Source organism: Choloepus didactylus, chromosome 1 (assembly GCF_015220235.1).
Source record: "Choloepus didactylus isolate mChoDid1 chromosome 1, mChoDid1.pri, whole genome shotgun sequence".
In the NCBI taxonomy this organism is placed as follows: Eukaryota; Metazoa; Chordata; class Mammalia; order Pilosa; family Megalonychidae; genus Choloepus; species Choloepus didactylus.
The window spans coordinates 245,605,370-245,624,560 of record NC_051307.1 but is presented as its reverse complement, the minus strand read 5'-3'; the positions used below and the strand labels follow the sequence as shown (position 1 = coordinate 245,624,560).

General features: G+C 48.7%; 1 protein-coding gene across 5 annotated transcripts in view; it reads right to left on the bottom strand.

Moving 5' to 3' along the window:
• IQSEC1 (IQ motif and Sec7 domain ArfGEF 1) overlaps positions 1-19,191 on the bottom strand; it is a 184,121-nt gene that overhangs the window by 105,838 nt on the left and 59,092 nt on the right. The window lies entirely within an intron of this gene.

The window sequence follows — 19,191 nt, the reverse complement described above, 5'->3', positions numbered from 1 at the left end:
TATGCGAGAGCCCCATGACAGAGTCTAGCATGGAGCAGATACTTAAAAGATGCGTGCTGGGTTAAAATTGCAATCTTGCCAGATCCAAAAGTGACATACACACAGTTCTTCGAAGAATGGCAGAGTACTTGGCTGCCTGCTTCTTGCCTTTCCAAGTTGGCACATCCCATGGTAGCCCCAATGATGAGCACCCTGGGGGGTGGGGGCGTGCCTCACCTGGAGGCAGTCACAACCTACACCAGCACACATGACACTGCTGCTTCTGTTCAGTGATAATGGTATCTCCAAGGGGAAGGAGCAGGGACTCAGGGAAGGTCTGCAGAAAAGATGGCACTGACAAGAGCTATGAAGGATGAATGGAATTTACTAGGTTGGGTGTGTGTGTGTGTGTGTGTGTGTGTGTGCGCATCTCTGCAGGAGCCAAGACAGGGAAGGGCTGGGTCCAGTGGGAAGGCAGAAGAAGCTGCTTACACAGGCAGGTTTGAGTCACGCTGACTGGTGGCACTGAGTGCCAGATGTGAGCAATAGTGGCATAAGACACCGAAGTATCTTTACCCAGACTCTTGCATGCATTGAACACCTCCTGACGGTAATCAGCGACTCTACTCTCCAGCCCTTAATTATGAGGGTTAAGGTGTGTGTGTGTGTGTGTGTGTGCGTGTGCGTGTACGTGTAAAGGTGAGGCGTGTGTGTGTTAGAGACTAGATTTACAGGCTCCCCGACCTTTGAGTATTCAGCTCCAGCTTGCATACCCCAGTGACGGGGAGCTTACTACAAGAACAAAGAATGACTGTGTTCTTAGCTGCAAATGCTTAGGAGCTTAGGTCCACCTCCACCACAGCCCACCCCCACCCCTGCACATGTTAGGACATGGGTGGGTTCCAGTCTTCCCAACTCAGCCTCAGAACTCTCTTCTGGGGGAGGAGCATGACTAAAACCATGTTGTTTAGGGGCCAGAACAGGCAGGACAGGGCAGGACAGGCTGGTCAGAGCAGTGGCCAGAAGGGCAGGCAGTCATGGGCCTTTTAAGCAGCCCTGAGTCTCTAGTCATGAGACTCAGGATTATTAAATGTTTTCAAACTGTGCAGGAGCCAGAGGCTTCCTCCACAGCAAGTTGCATGTCCTCTCCCTTGTCCTTCCACCACTGGGACCACTGTGGGAGCACCAAGTCCCCTGTCTGCTCCCCAGGCAGCAGCTCCCAAAGGATAGCTGGATTGTTGGAAAACTGGGCACAGGGCCTCTTAGCCCTGAACATGCTGTGTGACATTGGGCATGTCCCTGCCTCTCTCTGGCCTCAGCTTCCCCATCTCTAACACAGGGGATTGGCTCCTAGATGCTCCAACTAGACTGTGGGCATCGTGGCACCCTGAGCAACCCCTTGGCTTATCTTGTCATGCCTCTGGGGGGTTCTGGGGCTGTGTCTCTTCTTTCTTTTCAATCTCAAATGCTGAGCTGTCATTCCACGTGGGGTCAGAAGCTTGGCCACCTTGTCAACCCAAGGGGGAGCCAGGCACAATGCTCCGGGCTGGGGAGGACAATCAGAGGGCCACCCTCGTGTCACCTCAATTCAGAGCTGTCCAGAGGGAGCTGCACAGGCCAGTGTGCCCACTGTCTGGTGGAGACCAATCCCAGAGTGGAGCAGCGGCTCGTTGAGGTGCACAATAAAACCATGGACCAGCTGCACCCCAAACCCAGACTCCTGTTCACAGCCCAGAACCCGTCCCCAGCAACTGCCCCCTCCAAATGATGTAATATACACAGAGTGAAATGTACAAATCTGACCAGGCAGAGGGTACAGCAGGCGATGCTGTCACTGTGGGCCTCATCTCGTGGACAGGGCCGGGGGGAGGGGACACCCACTGTCATCTTTCTGCTCCGTTTGCTCCAGGAGCAGATCAGCCGTGACAGCTGAGAGCTTGGCAATTTAAAGTGGCAACCGCCTGGAGGAAAGATGGGATGGGGTGTTTCCCCAGGACTGTGAGGATGGTGGGGTGACAGGCCCAGCTGCAGACAGTCTGGGGCCTGTCCTCTGCCCAGCCCCCCACTCCCCAGTCCAAAGGGAACTGGGTCTGGGCAGGGAGGAGTTTCCCACACTCTGTGCCCTCTAGCCTATGAGGGTCCCATCTTTCAGGCTGGCAGGTGGGAAGAGGGCTTCCAAACCCCTGCTGCTTCCTGCCCAGTATGAAGACGGATCCGGAGTTTCAAAGGCTCTGGCTATTCCAACCCCCAAGCACTGTCCCCTAAACTGCCTCCAGACCCCTGGGGGTCTGACAGGAAGGGGCCTTCGAGGTCCTTCCCTACCCGACCCTCCCACCCCACCCCTTGACTTGAGAACTAGCCCCTTGCCAACGTGGTCGCGGGGGGTAGGGGGTGGGTGGAGAACCCCAAGTCACATAGGGGCAGGGCCGGACTTGGATCCGGCCCCTCTGGCCATGCCAAAGCTCCTCACGCCCTCCCTGGGAGCGTCCTCTGGCTCCCAACGAATTCCTGAGATGCCTCAACCTCCCGCCGGAACAGACTCTAGACCCAGGACGCGGCGGCTGGATTTCTCCGCTAGGAGCGGTAGAGCCGGAGGGGCAGGGGAGGGGGAAGTGCGGAGGGCGGGAGCGACCCTCCCGGCCTGCATTCATGTCCTCCGAGTTAGGGGAGACGGCCAACTGCATTGACGCGAGACAGAGACCCTCTCGCCCCGCTTCTCCACCGCCCCAATATCGAGCCTTCAGCGTTCGCAAGGTTTCGGGAGAAAGCGTCCGCATAGCCGCGGAGGCTCAGTCTCCAGCGTCCTCCCCGCTCCAGTCCCAGCGCGCGTGGCCCACAGAGCCCCAGCCGGGAAAAAAAAACCGGAGCTGGCGCCCCTGGGCCCTCCCGGTAGACTGCGTAGTCGCGGCCCCCATCCCCGCGAGCTTGGCGCCCGCTGATCCCCAATTCCGCGGCCGGTGTCGTCTCCGCCACTGCGGCCTTGGAACCTCCTCCTGGGCTCCAGCCCCGCGCAGCCGCCCGAGACCTCCGGGCGACCCCCCCCCCCCGGCCCCAGATTCCCGAGAGTGGGTCCCGCGTCCGCGTAGCCGCGGCTCCGGAGGCGGAGGGGCTGCCCGACGTCTCTCCCGGGAGGGGCTTCCCGGGCCGCAAGCCCCCGCCGGCCCCAGCCCTAGCCCCGGCTCCCCTCCGGCTGCGAGGGCGCCGCACTGCACCAGCCGGCCGTGGCGCGCGTCCCCCGCTGGCCCGCCTCCTACCTCGTGGGGTCCGCCTGCAGCCGCTGAGCCGCGGCGCCGTCCCCGCGGCGGGAGCGGAGCGCGAGCGCGGCCCCGGCCCCAGCGCGTCGGGGACCCGTCGGGCGCGGGGGGGTGGGGGTGGGGGTGGGGGCGGAGAGACGGGGAGGGGAGCTCGGGAGCCCGAGACCGAGCGCAGGCCGGGGTGGCCTCCCCGCGCGCCGTGACCTTGGCGAGTGGCCTCTCCGCGCCAGGCCTCAGTTTCCCCCCTTGGAAGGTGTGTATGTGTGTTGGGGGTGGGTGGCGCGGAAAGGACGGTTGCCTTCCTAGCCGCCGACGTCACCCGAGCCCCGCGGGTTAAGGGCGCTTGGGTCGGTGGGACCGCTGCAGAGGATCCGCCCGGGGCCTGGAGAGGGGGTTACGCACACTCAGGGCGCGAAGAAGGGGGGACACTGTAGCCCTCAGCATTTCCCACCGGTTCCCCAAGACACCCAAATAAACATGCCTCAAGCCAATTCTCCCGGTCCCTCCCATGGAGACCTGTAGCCCCTCCCCACACAACACTCCCCTTCCCTCTCCCTCCAACCTGCCTCCCCAGTTCACAGATGAGCTGACTGAGGCCCAGAGAGGGGAAGCATTGGCCCAAAATCGCACAGCAAGTCAGGGCTGCTCCGCATCCACCCGGCCACCATGCCCCACTGTGTCCCCTCTAGGACAACCGCTCCACATAGTTTGGGGGAGAGGGTCTCGGCTTGCCCCAGGTGCCTCACATCCTGTAGCAAACATCTGCTTGACGCCAAATGAATGCTGGGGGTGGGCCCTGGTGGGCCATGAACTGTCATAGAGAATGGGGTGGGCATAGTCTGAGAGAGAGAGACCCAAATGGGTGGGAAAAACCAGAGGGCAGCCTGGAAGAAGCGGCATAGATAGGAGAGGCTGGGTCTGGAAAGCGCAGGCAAAGGGAAGGGTGCTGCAGGAGGGAGTGCACCTAAGGAAAAAGGCAAGGATGGAGGTGTGCACTGGCCGGTGTGAGGGGAGAGAGAAGGGTGGGTTCTGGGGGTCTTAATACTATACCAAAAAGGTGGCTGCTTGGTTTAGTAGGTTAGGAGGGAGCCCCAGACCAGTTTAAGCAAGACCCTTAATAGTTTGGGCTGTGTTTAGGAAGCGCCCCCTTGGTGGTGAGAAACAGTGAGACTGGTGGCCAGAAGGCTGCAGTGGTCCAGCAGGGAGAAAGCCTGGCAGGTGATGTAATGAATCAGAAGACTGGAGAACGCCCTGCCCCACATGGGCTGTGTGACCTTGGGCAAGGCACTTCCCCTCTCTGGGCTTCTGGGAGGGAGAGATACGTCAGTGCCTGCCTTTCAGCTCTGACCATGGGCAATGGGGTGAGGAGGGAGTGGACAGTGAATCCAGGAATGAGCAAAAAGCAGAGGGAAGAGGTGATCACTTTGTTTAGCACTTTATGAGGATTATCTCATTTACCTGAGGAAGAAACTATTGCCCTAATTTTACAGACAAGGATGCTGAGGCACAGAGAGGGTAAGTCAACTGCCCATGCTCACACAGCTGCCAAGTGGCCCAGCCGGGATTTGAACACAGCCCTGTGAAGTTGCCGAATCTAAGTGGAGTGCCTGAACTCATTATTCAGACTTGTAGCATTTTTTGAGCCCTGAAACAGTGTTCCTGGATTACATAAGGCACTGATAACAGAGACGAATAAGGAATGGTCCAGTTCTCCACAGGTTGCACCCCCTTGTGGCAAGACTAAGCCTGTGGCACCATGGGTGGGAGGGCAAGGTGGGAAGCCCTTAAACCACCCTCTTGTTACATCCTTCTGTATTGTGGGAGGTTTTGTTTTCAAGAAGTGGGAATTCATTTTATAATTTTAAGAATGTTTTTTAGAAGAGCACTCAAAGAAAGAAAAGATACTTACGATTCAAATAATTAAAAATGTCCTACTAGAGTGGGAAACACCCCAAATGTCCACCAGCTGATGAATGGATAAACAAATAATGGCATATCCATTCAATGGAATATTATTCGGCCATAAAAAGATATTGACACATGCTACAATGTGGAGGAATCGTGAAAATGTGCCAAGTGAAAGAAGTGAGGCACATATTGTGTGATTCCATTATATGAAATGCCCAGAAGAGTAAATCTATGGAAAAGAAAGTGGGTTGGGGGTTGCCAGGGGCTGGGAGGGGGGGAATGGGGAGCAAATGTTTAATGGGTAAGGGGGTTTCTTTTGAGGAAATGAAAATATTTTGGAACTAGACAGAGGTGGTGACTGCATAACAGTGTGAATGTACCAAATGTCACTGAGCTGTTCAGCTTAAAATGGTTAATTTTATGTGATGTGAATTTCACCTGAATTAGAAAAAAATACTGTACCAGAGGAGTGAGGATTGAGTTACCTGGCTGGTGAGAAAGCAGGTGAAAAGAGTGAGAAGAGAAGAGTTTGGGAATCTGTTCAACTTGGGTAAGCCTCACTACCTGTCTGAACCTCATTTGAACTCGTCTGTAAAATGGAACTGTGAATAAAAATCCCCCCTGCCTCCGCCTTCAAAGGCTGCTGTGAGATTCAACTGTGATAATGTGTGAAAAAGTGATGTAAAATGCAGTTTATACATGTTTTTATTCCCAGAAACCATGAAGGGAAATATTGATAAATTTAACTCTAAAAAACTTCTAAATGGGATAAAAATACCATAAAGTAAAAAAATGACAAATGGGAGACTGAAAAAAAAAATTTGCAGCACATATGACAAAAGTTAATGGAGGAAAATGAGATGAAAGTTAACTTCCCTAATACATAAAGAGCTGTTTTGAATTGACAGGAAAAAATGATGACTAACCCATTAGAAAAAAAAAGAGCAAAGGAACAAGCAGTTACGGAAAGAGACTTGCTCTCACTTGTAATTAAATGCATATTAAAGCAATACAAATCAAAACACAACATGGTTGGTATTTTTCAACTGTCGAATTGGCAAACTTTAAAAGTCTGATAATGCTTTCTCTGTTGAAGGCATGAGGAAATAACTCTCCATCACTGTTAGGGTGCAAAATGGTGTAGCCTCTTTTTGAAAGGCTAGCTGCTAATATAAAAACACAATGATAGCTAAGAATAAACAAACAAAAGACAAGCAGGGCCCACCAGTGGGGGACGGGGATCCTATATTATGTCACATCCATATGATGCGATTTGTGCTGATGTGACAGAGTCCAAAGACATATTTCTAGTGAAAAATACAAAGGATAGAAGACTGTGTGTTATGATCTCCTTTGTGTAAGTTTTAAAAGGTTATACATATATGTGTGTTGAAATTTCATATGTGTTCCCAAAGACTACACACACACCAAAACAAATGGCTATTGGTAGCTATATCTGGGGGTGTGGGGTGGATTATGGGGTAGACGAGTGGATATGTGAGGAGCTTTTGTCTTTCATTTTATACTTTACCGTATGAATTGATTTTTTTAAAAGTCAACAAGGGTTATCTGGGTAACAGTTTCATGGTCCCAACCAAATCTTCTTTATATGTCTTTGTATTTAAAAAAAACAAAAACAATCAAGCATGGGAATGTAAAATGGGACAGCTGCTGTGGAAAACAATTTAGTGGTTCCACAAAAAATTAAACATCAAATTCACATGGGACCTGGCAATTCCACTCCTAGGTATATAACCCAAAGAATTGAAAGCAGGGACTCAGACAGATATTGGCACATTGGTGTTCAAAGCAACATTATTCACAATAGCTAATAGGTGGAAGCAACCAAGTGTCTATCAACCAATGAATGGATCAACAAAATGTGGTACATCCATGCAATGGAATATTACTCAGCCATAAAAAGGAGTGAAGTGCCTTGAAGACATCATTTTGAGTGAAATATATCAGACACAAAGGGACAGATATTGTATGATTCTACTTAAATGAAATATCTAGTATCAGCAAATTCATAGAGACAGGAAGTAGATGAGAGGTTACCAGGGGCAGGGAGAGGGGAAATGGGTTACTTTTTACAGGGTACATTGTTTCTGCTTGGGATGATGAAAAAGTCTTGGTAATGGATGGTGGTGAGGCTAGCACTACATTCTAAATGTGATTAGTGACACTGAATTGCGCACTCGAAAATGGTAAAATGGCAAATTACCTGCCATATGTTACCACAATAAGTTTTTTTAAAAAGAATGAAACATGTTTTGAAATCAAAGGGGAGAAGCATTTCAAGCAGAAAAAAATTCAAGTAAATGTTTTTAAAATGAACAGAAATTACTGGAATTTCCTTATTACTTAAAGCCCAACGACAAGGGACTTGTTCAATTATGATAAAATTGTAGAGAGAAAGCCTTGGCGATCCCTAGGAGCCAAACAAACAAACAAACAAACAAAAACCCATGCCCTATTGAGTTTCCTCTTTATCTCCTGAAATTTGAAATCTCTACCAAGGCAGCTGACTCAGAGAGCCAATCAAGCCCCTAGTTCATTACCTTTGACCCAATACAAAATAAAGCCCACCTGCCCTAAACCAGTCCCTGCTAGGATGGACAAATCCTGATCCAATCAACAGGGAGTTGTGCTAACTTCCTTTGTATGTCTATACAATTCATTTGTCATCCCTAGAACCCTGAAGCTACTTCCGTTCTGGCTTCCTCTGCTGCAGCAAAAACTCTGGTGTCCTGAATAAAACGCTGTAGTCTGCAAACTTGACTCTGATTTGGCTTTCACAAACAGATTATAAATATGATACATCCATACTATGCAGCTACCAAAAAGATCACGGCATCTCCACATGGACTGATAAGGAACAATCTCCAAAATAACCTGTAAGGGAAAAAAAGCAAGGTGCACTAGAGGGTACAGAGTGTGTTACTTTTATGTAAAAAAAAAGTGGGGGAGGGCAGACTGCAGATTATATGCTGTACAGGTGTAGAATATCCCTAGAAAGGATGCCCAAAAAACTGGTAACAGTGGTGCCCTGGGGGAACGTATGGAGAACTAGGGGATGGGGTGGCAAGGAGATTGGCTTTTCACTGAAATGTACTGTTTAAATCATTTTTGCCTGATGTGCATGTATTACCGTTTTCAGAAAATTATATTAAAAAAAATAATCAGTTCTGAAACTGGATGAAGAGCTTGGACCCCCGGTTTCCAGGGCCTGCTCTGACATTAACTTGGGAAAACTCCCCTGTGGCCTGGGGTGGTGGGTGTCTTCTGAGCCTCAAGTTCCCCTCAACTCAGAGCACAGGAAACAAGAGATAAGTACCAGGGCTCCCTGCAGCCCTGACACTATGCCAGCCCAAGAATCCTGGAGAACCCCTTGATGGCCACATGTTTAAATGCACAGGAGAAAAGCAGAATTCGGTTTTTAGGGAGTTGCCCAGATGATACGGAACATGCTTTCGTTAAATTGTGAGAGGGTTACCATCCTCAGGAACATAACATTTAAAGAATTATTGTACGATGGTCAGTGGATTTTTGACAAAGGTGCCAAGACAACTCAGTGGAAAGAGTAGTTTCTTCAACAAATAGTGCTGGGACAAGTGGCCATCGACATGCAAAAGGATGCACTGAGACTCACCTCTCACCACACAAACAGATTAACTCAAAATCATCAAAGATCTAAATGCAAGAGCTAAAACTATAAAACTGTTGGAATAAAATACAGGAGTAAATCATCACGACCTTGGGTTAGGCAATGATTTCTTAGATGTCACCAAAAGCACAAGCAATAATATAAAAAAACTGATTAATTGGACTCCATCAAAATTAAAAACCTTTGCACTTCAGAAGACACCATCAAGAAAATGAAAAGGCAACCCACAGAGTGGGATAAAATATTTGCAAACATTTTCCGATAGGGGACTGGTATTCAGAATATAAAAAGAATTCTTACAACACAATAATAAGACAATCCAACTTAAAAATGGGCAAAAGGTTTGAACAGATATTTCACCAAAGGGGAAATATGAATGACCGGTAAGCCAATGAAAAGATGCTCATTAGCCATCAGGGGAATACAATGCAAATCAGAACCACAGGGAAATACTACTTCACACCCACTAGGATGGCTACAATCAAAAAGATAGACAATGACAAGTATTGGAGAGGATGGGGAGAAGTTGGAGCCCCCATACGTGACTGGTGGAAATAGAAAATGGTGCAGCCACTTTAGCAGGTGGCAGTTTCTTTAAAAGTTAAACATAGAGTTCCTAAAAGTTAAACATAGAATTACTCTAAGTTAAACATAGAGTTACCCAGCAAATCCACTACTAGGTTTCTCTTCAAGAGAAATGAAAATGTATGCTCGTTAAAGACTTGTATGCAAATGTTCATAGAAGTATTATTTACAACAGCCAAAAGATAGGAATAACCCAATTGTCTTCAACTGATGAATGGGTAAACAAAAATATCCATACAATGGAATATTATTCAGTCACAAAAAAGAAGGAAGTACTGACACATGATACATCATGGATGAACCCCCAATATATTATGCTAAGTGAAAGAAACTAGTCACCAAAGACCACATATTGTAGGATTCTAGTTATATGAAATGCTCAGAAAGGCAAATCTATGGTGACAGAAAGTAGATTAGTGACTGGGGGCCGATGACAGGGGAGTGACTAAAAATGGGCATGAGGTTTCTTTTCAGAGTGATGGGAATGATTTAAAGTAAGATTGTGGACATGGATCCACAATCCATCTTTAAAATAAGATTGTGGACAACTCTGTAAATACGCTAATAATCAATGAACTGTACACTTAAAATGAATGAATTTTATACCTCAGTAAAGCATTTTGAAAAACACTGTGTGCATTGCCAGATCCTGGATATGTGGGGAAAAACTTGACGTAAAAGGAAAGTATTGGGATAATTAGTGAAATATGAATATAAATTGTATATTAGATTCCTTTATTGTGTCAAAGCTAAATTTCCTGAATTTGACAATTGGATTGTAGTTATGGATGAGAATTTCCTTGTTCTTAGGCTACATATGCTTAAGAATTTAGGGGTGAAAGTCATCATTTTGCCTGTTTGCAACTACTTCTCAAATAGTTCTGAGAAAAAAAAATATGCTGTGAGAAAGCAAAATTTGGCCAAACCTTACTCGTGGTGAACTTGGGTGACGGGTATAAGGCAGAATCTTGCAACTCTTTTGTTAAAATTGAAATTATTTCAAAATAACTCTTAGAACTCCTAAAGAAGCCACACATAAAACTCTATTGCCTGGAACTTGAAGACGCCCGAGAACAGAGCCATGGACCCCAAAAAGAAAAAAAGCACTGATCTGGCTGTGAACAGAGCTCAGCTGTAGGGGGCTGCCCTGCTGATCACCTGTCTGTGGGACCCCAAAAAGAAGACACAATTAGAGGGCCAGAGCATGCCTTCATTCTCATTCATTCATTCATTCATTCACCAACAAATATTTATTGAGTGTTTATTTTATGGAAGGCCCTGTTCTTGGCACTGGGGAATCAGCTGCAAACCAGAAAAACACAAATCCCTGTCCTTGTGATGCTGATAATCAGCAGTGGGGGGTGGGTGGGGAGGGGTGTAGGGGAGACTCCTGCAGGAGTGGGGAGGGGATGGAGAAGCCCCTCAGCTGTGCCCAGGCCCCAGCCTCCCTCCAGCCCTTAGTCCCTGGAGAGCACGGATTTATGTCTGAGTCATCTCTGTCCCCCCACATTATAAGGAAGTCAAATTCCATCCCCATGCAGTAAGGAGGATCACAGCTTTTGAAATCCAGGACCCTAGAGTTCCTGAACACGGAGAGGTCATATATCTGCTGAGATACAGCAGAACTCAGAACAGAGTCAGCTGAGAATCTGGAGGAATGCAGAGATGGCCCACTTGTCTCCAGCCAAAAAATATCAGCCCCAAGCTAGCTAAAGCACTGGCCGAAGCCCTAATACCCTCTCCCCTAAGCCTGGGGGCTGCTTGGAGACAAACTCATGGAGGTTTTGGGGATTCCCAAGCTGGAAGCCCCTGAATTATTTTAGGGGATCTCACATCCCATATGCACACCGGAACCTGCTGGTAGACCAAATAAATACTCAGTTTCACACATTAGCATGTTTCAAACCAAAATAGATGCCGCAGTGATGAATAAAATTCATATAGTTCAAACTCATTGAATAGGGGGTTCCTAGGAGTTTATTGTCATTCTGTAGTTTTTCAGTCACGAATATTAACTCTTGGCCCCTGACCAAGCTCACAGAATTCCCCTGTGCTGTGGGGGTATGGCTTGATGGTTTCTTAAAGTCCTTTTGGCTCTGAACTTCTAAGGCTGCAACATCCAGCAAGCTGGGGTGAGAGAGCAGGGCCAAGAGCAGTGACACTTCTGTTTCTAGAAATTCGTCCAGCCCTTCCCAATGGACATGGAAGTCGCCGGTCCCTCCGCAAGCACATCTGACCTTGGCATTCAGGAAGACTGGCAGAGCTGCGGATCGTGCAGTCCTTATGAGCTCTGAGTCTGACGGACCTTCAAATCCCACCTCTGCCATTACCAAATAAACTTGGCCATGGGACTTAACCTCACTCACTTTCAGTTTTCTCACCCGGAGAGTGAGGATGTTACAACTGCTGCCAAAAAAACAAGACTGTCTTTAGGTTATAGCAGGTGTGTTTCTGCTTTGGAGAGAAGGTTTCAAAGTGAAACAGCCGGCGTCTACTTTAAATAGCTTGGGACAAGCCGGCATCAACGGCACCGAAACTAGAGAGGACACATTTAAGGGGTATATTAGGATTTCAGCCTCAGATACCAGAGTTTTGTTTTGTTTGGACAATAGCCTGAATTTCTGACACAAAGTCAACTTAGAATCCAGCTATAAAGACGGTCCATGCCAGGCCCCAACCACATTCAATAGACCACACAGGCACTGAAAATCCAGTGTGACATTGCCCAGCACCACAGCATGAGATGATTTGGGTAAAGGGCTTGACGGGGGCTGGCACACACAAGCTCAACAAAGAATAGCTCTTATTTTTGTTTCTGTCACTGGCATCTCCATAGGTGGCCAGAGCCCCAGGGAGGGGCAGTATCCTGCCCTGAGCACATGGCTTTGGGGGCAGAGCTGGGACTGTGAAGTCTTCTGTCTGTACTTGAAGACTAAATGTGGTCAGTTATGTAGTTCTTAGTGGTTCTGAAGTTTGGGGCGGAACCCAGCTGCCTCTCCCTGTTATGGTCCCCCCACCACCCTGTCACCCTCAGTCTGGGGCCTGATGGAGGTGGGGTTTCATGTACCTGGATGTCCTCCCCTAAGGGGGTGCTGCCAGAAGCCCCCGCCCCTCTCTCTTTCGAGCCAGAATTCCTGGGGGGACTGAACACCTGCACTTTCCTTTGCTGACAAGGCTCATTACCCTGTCCCCGTCATCTTTGCTGGCCCCCTCCTCCAAGAGGCCCTCCCTGACTGCCCGGCTGAAGTAGCCCCCCCACCAGTCATGCCCACCACACGATCCCATTTCACTTTCCTCACTGCAATGTCTGAAGTGATCTTGTCAAGTTGTTTCCTGATTTGTGGTCTGTTTCCCTCCAGCCCCCCATTGTCAGCTCCAGGAGGGCAGGATCTTTGTCTGATCTTCTTTGCTGCTGCGTCCCCAGTGCTTTCAACAGTGCCCAGGACACAGCAAGCGGTTAGCAGATATTAGTCGAAAGAATGGAAAGAATAACTCACTTGATTCCACTCCCGGGGCAGGCAGGGGAGCGGGAGAGGGGAGGAGAGTGCCCCATGGGAACGAGACACGCTAGCAAATTCCATCCCTTGTGCTGGGCGCTCATTTAATCCCCTGGATGACCCAAGAGCGGGTGTTTTTATAAGTCAACTTCCAGATAAGGCAATGGAGGACCAGAGAAGTGAAGTGACTCGCCCAAGGCTGCACAGCTTGCAAACAAACACCAGAGCCGAGTCTTGGACAGAGCTTTCCTGGGATCCGGGATGCCAATGCAATTGCAAGTGTTCACTGCAGAAAGGAAGAAATCACACCCCAACATTTACCAAGCACCTCCCAGGTACCAGGCTCTGTGCCAGGTGCCTTCTCAAACGTTTGACCACCCTGGGAGCAAATTTGAGCTCCATTTTGCAGATGTAAAACCAAAGCCTAAGTCACACCGCAAGGCTGCAGCCCCTTGAGGACTGTGGCCCAGGCCTTTGGACCTGGCCACGTGGTGATGGTGAGGTTAATGGCTATTGCACTCTGCCTCAGTTTCCCCTTTGTGCAATGAGGGTGTGGCAGATGACCTCGGACACGGTGTGATGCATGGGGCGGGGGGCGGAACTCTTGCCTCAGCAGTCTCAGGGCTGAAAAGGGAAGTGAGGAGGGGGCCGTTTCCCCATTCCACCCCCACTCAGCACCCTGGCCCCAAGCCAGGGGGAGCCGTCACTCCTTTTGACCACTTCCCCCGGATGTTCCCCCGGAAATGCCCCTGTGCCCACGGCCTGAGCTAACTCCAGCCTCCAGGCTCGGGAACCTCACCCCTTCGCGTCTTCCTGCCAAGATCATCCCAAGCAGAAACTTGCATTAAGACAGATGCTACCAGGGCTCATACAGAAGCCCAACTCATTCATTGAGTCTCTCCCTTGCCAGTCCATCCTCCATTTAAATTCCCAGGGGCATCCTCCTCAAACTCAGATCTGATAATGGTAAGGTAGCAGACAGCAAAGAGCATGGGCTTTGGGGTTCAAGCAGATTTGGGGGTTGAGGCCATTTGCTCATGGTGTGACTTTGGATAAGTAACTTTATCTCCCTAAGCCTCAGTTTTTCTCATCTGCAAAATGGGGATAATAATAACCCCTACCTTACAGGACTCCCGGGAAGGGACAACATGTAAAGTCACTTAGCAGAGTGCTTGGCAGACCAGATCAGAGCAGTAGCAAATGTTTTTGTTTCTGCCTGTCTGACCTCCATTCCCACACTCTGGCAATCTTCTCTCCCCCTTTTTCTCTGGGGATCTTCCCTATGCTGACACCATCCCTAACTCCAGGGATGACCTGGTTTCTCAGAGTATTCCATCCCCATTGCCAAAGGGATTGGCCCAGGGTCATCAAGAGCCTCTGTCCTGGGAGTTCTGTTAGACCTGTGAAGGACAGCCCTTTTCCTCCTGGGATTGTTAGCTATAAGTCTATTGTAAACCTGTAGCTGCCTGGACCACCATGGGCAGACACGTCTTCTGGGAATGGAGTCAAGAGAGATGAAAAAAGAGAACAAGAGACGCACGTCTGGAGACACAGTTTGAGCCCCTGGATCCAGTCGTGACTGAAGCCCTATCTGTTACACAAACGGAAGGCAATAAATTCAACCTTTGGTTTAAGACAGTCTGGGGTGTATATTTTTTTGAGGGGGATGAGGGCTCACTTGTGGTCCAATCCTGATTGATATAACCTGTCTGTTCAGAAACTCCAGATGACTCCTCGGTGTCCGCAGATCAGTTCCAGCACTGTGGGATCAGGACTCCATTTGCCTTCCTTTATGATCTCAACTCTGGCCCTCATCCCTCCCATACTGCATGCCACCCAACACTGATTGGTGTTCCCCAACATGCCATGGGGGCCTTGACCTGATTCCACCCAAATTCTTCATTCTCTCCACTTTGCCCCACTTCTACTCCCACTCCAGACCTGGCTCAGATGTCACCTTCTCCCAGAAACCTCCACCATTCTTAAAAACCAATGTCATCTATCTCTGGCCTCTGGCCACTCTCTGCTTACATCCCCAGGGTTCACTAGCTTCTTTCTGCTCATTAAAAAATTTTGTACCATTTAAAAAATGAGCAGCTGGAACTGATTTGGGATTTGACAAATTCAAAATTTGGTTTTACTCCATTATGCACATTTCCAACACCCATGCCTGACTGGGGGTCACAGGGCTGAACGACCAGGTGCCAGCCCTCAGGGGGCTTGTAGACTGAACCAAAACGATTCCCCATCTGGCTCACATCTATGGTTGCAAAACTGACAGTTTTTAAAATTTTATAATCAACCTGATGAAACTTATTTTACCTGGGGACAATAATCTCTGGCATTTATTGAGCCACTGCTGTCATCACCTATGGGCATATCCATGCATAATGTTATTTAATCTGAGTCTGTGAAATTTTATCCTTACTCTACAGGTAAGTGAGGCTCAGAGAGGTCAAGTGAGCAGCCCAAGATGTCACAGCAAGCTAATGGAGCCAGGATCTGAGACAGGAACTTCCTCTTCCCAACCCACAATTTCCCCACCGGCTTATTATCTCAACTATGTGTGAACACACTGTTTTGGGCGGGGGTGGGTTGCTGCTCAGAAGTGGTTTTAAAATTCACAGTTTAGGGTGCAGTCCCAAGCTGGTTTCCCCTGGGTGCTCGTGAGCAGGTAGCCATGCATGCCCACAGCTGCATGGGGGCCTCTGGGTTCACACTTGACACATGGCCTCTGGCTGTGACATGCCCCCCTGTTTTGCAGGCATCAGGTTTCAGATTCACCTTATCTGCTTCCGGCTGCTGGTACAATCAGAGGCTTAGTGGTTAGCTTGCTGGGAAGGTGTTTCAACACGCGATTGTTTTGAACAGGGTGACTTCCCTGTCCTCCCTGGACATGGGTGGGGTCCCTGTGCCATCAAGAGGCCACAAGCCTGGCCAGTGAGTGAGTCCCAAATTCTAAGTCTATGGGGCATTATGTTTGACTCATTGAGAAAGGCTGGTCTATTCCAGTACCCAAAAGGAGCCTCTGTGTCATTCTCTACAGAGTAGGATAAGGAGCCTCCAGGGGCTGTTATGTGGGTAGATGTGCCAGGTACACAGTAGGTGCTCATTGAGTGCTCATTCTTTCCTTTCCTCCAAGACCACCTTTCACCCACACATAGGCTCGTTTGCACCCCACCCCTACCCCCACTCCTAGCCCAAGCACTGGTCCTGACTTCTGAGCCCAGCCATGAACTCTAAGAATCCAGCACAGTCCAGGCCCAGTCCTGAGCCCGGGGCTCCTGCTCCCTCAGTTCTGATTCCCCCTAGTCAACTCCTACATTGCCCTCAAAACCCAGCTCAGCTGCTGCCTCCTCCAGGGAGCCTTCGGGGAACCCTTCCAGATATGAACCCTGGTGTTTCTCCTTTGGGCTCCCACAGGCCTCTGAGCTCACCCCTGACCACCCTCTGTGGTAATTTCATCTTTTCTTGCCCCATGTCTTCCTGGGCAGTGAACATTATAAGGCACAGCATCTCTCACCTATAGCCTGGCCCCTGCAATGGGCCTGTCACAGGGTCATTGGTGACCAAAGGAAAGGTTTACTAACATTTACTGGGTTCTCGTTGCATGCCAGGCAGTGAATTAGCCGCCTTGTGCTATCTCAACCACATGGACTAATGTCCTGTGACAAAGGCACTATTATCCCCATTTTATAGAGCAGGGGACTGAGTGGAGAGGACAGCCTTTGTCTGGGCCTACTCTGCATCCATATCCCTTTGTGAAACAGCCTGCTGATTTCCTTTGGGGAGACAACTCATTTTTTTTATTGTAGTAAAATATGTATATAATTTAAAGTTTACCATTTTTATCATTTTTAAAGGTCTAATTCATTAAGAGTTTAATCCACTGGCATTAAGTACATTCTCAATGATGTCTGATCATTACCACTATTTTCCAGAATGTCTCCATCACCCCAATAAAAACTCTGTACCCATTAAGCAATTATTCCCCTTTCCCTCACCACCAGCCCCTGGTAACCTCTAATCTACTTTCTGTCTGCATGAATTTGCTTATTCTAGATATTTCATGTAAGTAGAATCATAATATTTGTCCCATGTCTGGCTTCTTTGGCTTAGCATCGTGTTTTTGAGGTTCAGCCATGATGTAGCATGTATCAGTATTTCATTCCTTTTTATGGCTGTATAATATTCCATTGCATGGTGTGATGGTTTGAAGCTGTATGTACCCCAGAAAAGATCATGGTCTTAAAGCTAATCCATTTCTGTAGGTACAGACCTATTGTAGATGGGACCATCTGATGAGGTTATTTCAGTTGAGGCATTCCCTAGGTGAGTCTTAATCCTCTAACTGAAGTCCTTTATAAGAGACAAAACTCAGAAACAAGCCCCAGAGAAGCTCAGAGAGAAAAGCCAGATAAGCTGAGAGAGGACATACAGAAAACAGAGAGGAAGCCACTGAAGTCAGAAGCTGGAAGCAACAAAATCCCAGAAAAGAAGCGAAAAAACAGAAGATGCTGTTAAGGACCACTGGTAGCCAGTTTTCAGGGACAAAGCACCACTTGTGGACCTGTTCACGGTCTCAGAACTGTAAGTTTGTCAGTTAATAAATCCCCATTGTAAAAGCCAGCTTATTTCCAGTATATTGCATTTCATCAGCTTTAGCAAACTAAAACACATGGATAGACCCAATTTGTTTATCCATTCACCCATCGATGGACACTTAGGTTTTGGCAATTGTGAATACTCCTGCCATGAACACTGATGTACAAGTATCTGTTGGGGTCCCTGCTTTCAGTTCTCTTGGGTATATCCCTAGAAGTGGAATTGTCATGTCATATGGTAATTATATGTTTAATTCTCTGAGGAACTGCCAAACTGTTTTCCATAGCGGCTGCACCATTATCCATTCCCACTAGCAATGAGTGAGTTTCCAATTTCAATACTTATTTTCTGTCTTTTTAATCATAGCCTTCCTAGAGGGTGTGAAGTGGAATCTCATTGTGATTTTGATGCATTTCCCATCCCAACTCTTAATCTACAGGGTCTTTGTGGCAAGAAAGGTAGCTGATCCAGGCATGGCCAATCAGAATTTTACTTCTCCTGGGGCAAATGAGATTAATTCCTGGGATTTTTGATAGAACTATGGGGGAAGCCCAGATCCTGGCCTAAAACTGAAACTGCCTGGGGCTCCCACATGGAGAGGGCCCACGTCAAAGTAAAGTCAGGAAGAAGGAAAGCAGAAGTGCAAGTTGAAGAGTTTACATCTATTACACAATTGAACCCCTGGATCAAGGCATGCCTGAAGCTCGTGACTTCTTAGAATTTTCAGATCCATGAGCCAATGAAAATCACTTTACTGCTTGAGCTTGTTTGATTTGGATTTTCTGTCACTTGCAACTAAAAGGGTCCTCACTGACAAACTGAGGCTCACAGAGGTGACAACACACCCAAGGTCACATAATTGAGAAAGGAGGAGAGCTGAGACTCACACCAAAATCGGGGCTCTTTAACCTGCTTCAGCAAGCTGACCATGCCCCCAGAAACTTGCCTCTTGGCTCCAACAGCTGCCTCAGTGCTCCCCGAATGCTAGTTACAGCCCGGACATCCCCCTCTGCCTGGTGTAGTACCTCTGCCTCCTTCCCAGGTGCAGCTGGAATCACACTGCTAAGAATTCCTGGGCATAGGTTTGCTCCTCAATCAAATCAGGCTAATGGCTTCTCCCTCTCAGAATTACGGTGAAGGTCAAAGGGCACCCCACACTGGCCTGACCCACTAAGGACTCGGTGAATGGAGGCTGCAGTGTGGACGCTTCCCATGGGTTCCCTCACAGCTTTGCTCTGACAGGTCCTTACCTGCCTGACAGCCTGTGGGTTCTGAGCTCTGCAGTCCTGGAGCTCCTGGCACCTCCAAGCATCCTTCAGCCCACCCATGCCTGGTCCATGCTGCTCCAGCTCTCTGGTGGTGGTAGGGTGGGAGGTGGGGAAGGGGGGCAGTTCCTGCATATTCCCAGTTCACTCCAAGCACAGGGGTGGAAACCCTAAACAGGATAGGGCTGGCAGACTTCCAGGAGGTGGGAGAGCCTGAGTCAGCTTCCTGGACACAGGGGTCCCAGAAACCCATCTCTTGGGCTTTTCAAGGGGAAGAGCAAGGAGGAAAGGATCCATCACCCCTAGCTCCTTTTACACTCCAGCAAGCAGAGGCTCAGAGAAGGTCTGTGAGCTGACCAAGGTCACCCAGGTAAGAGGGTGGAGATGGGACTCACACCTGGGTTTGCTGGACTCTAAGGCCCATGGCCCTG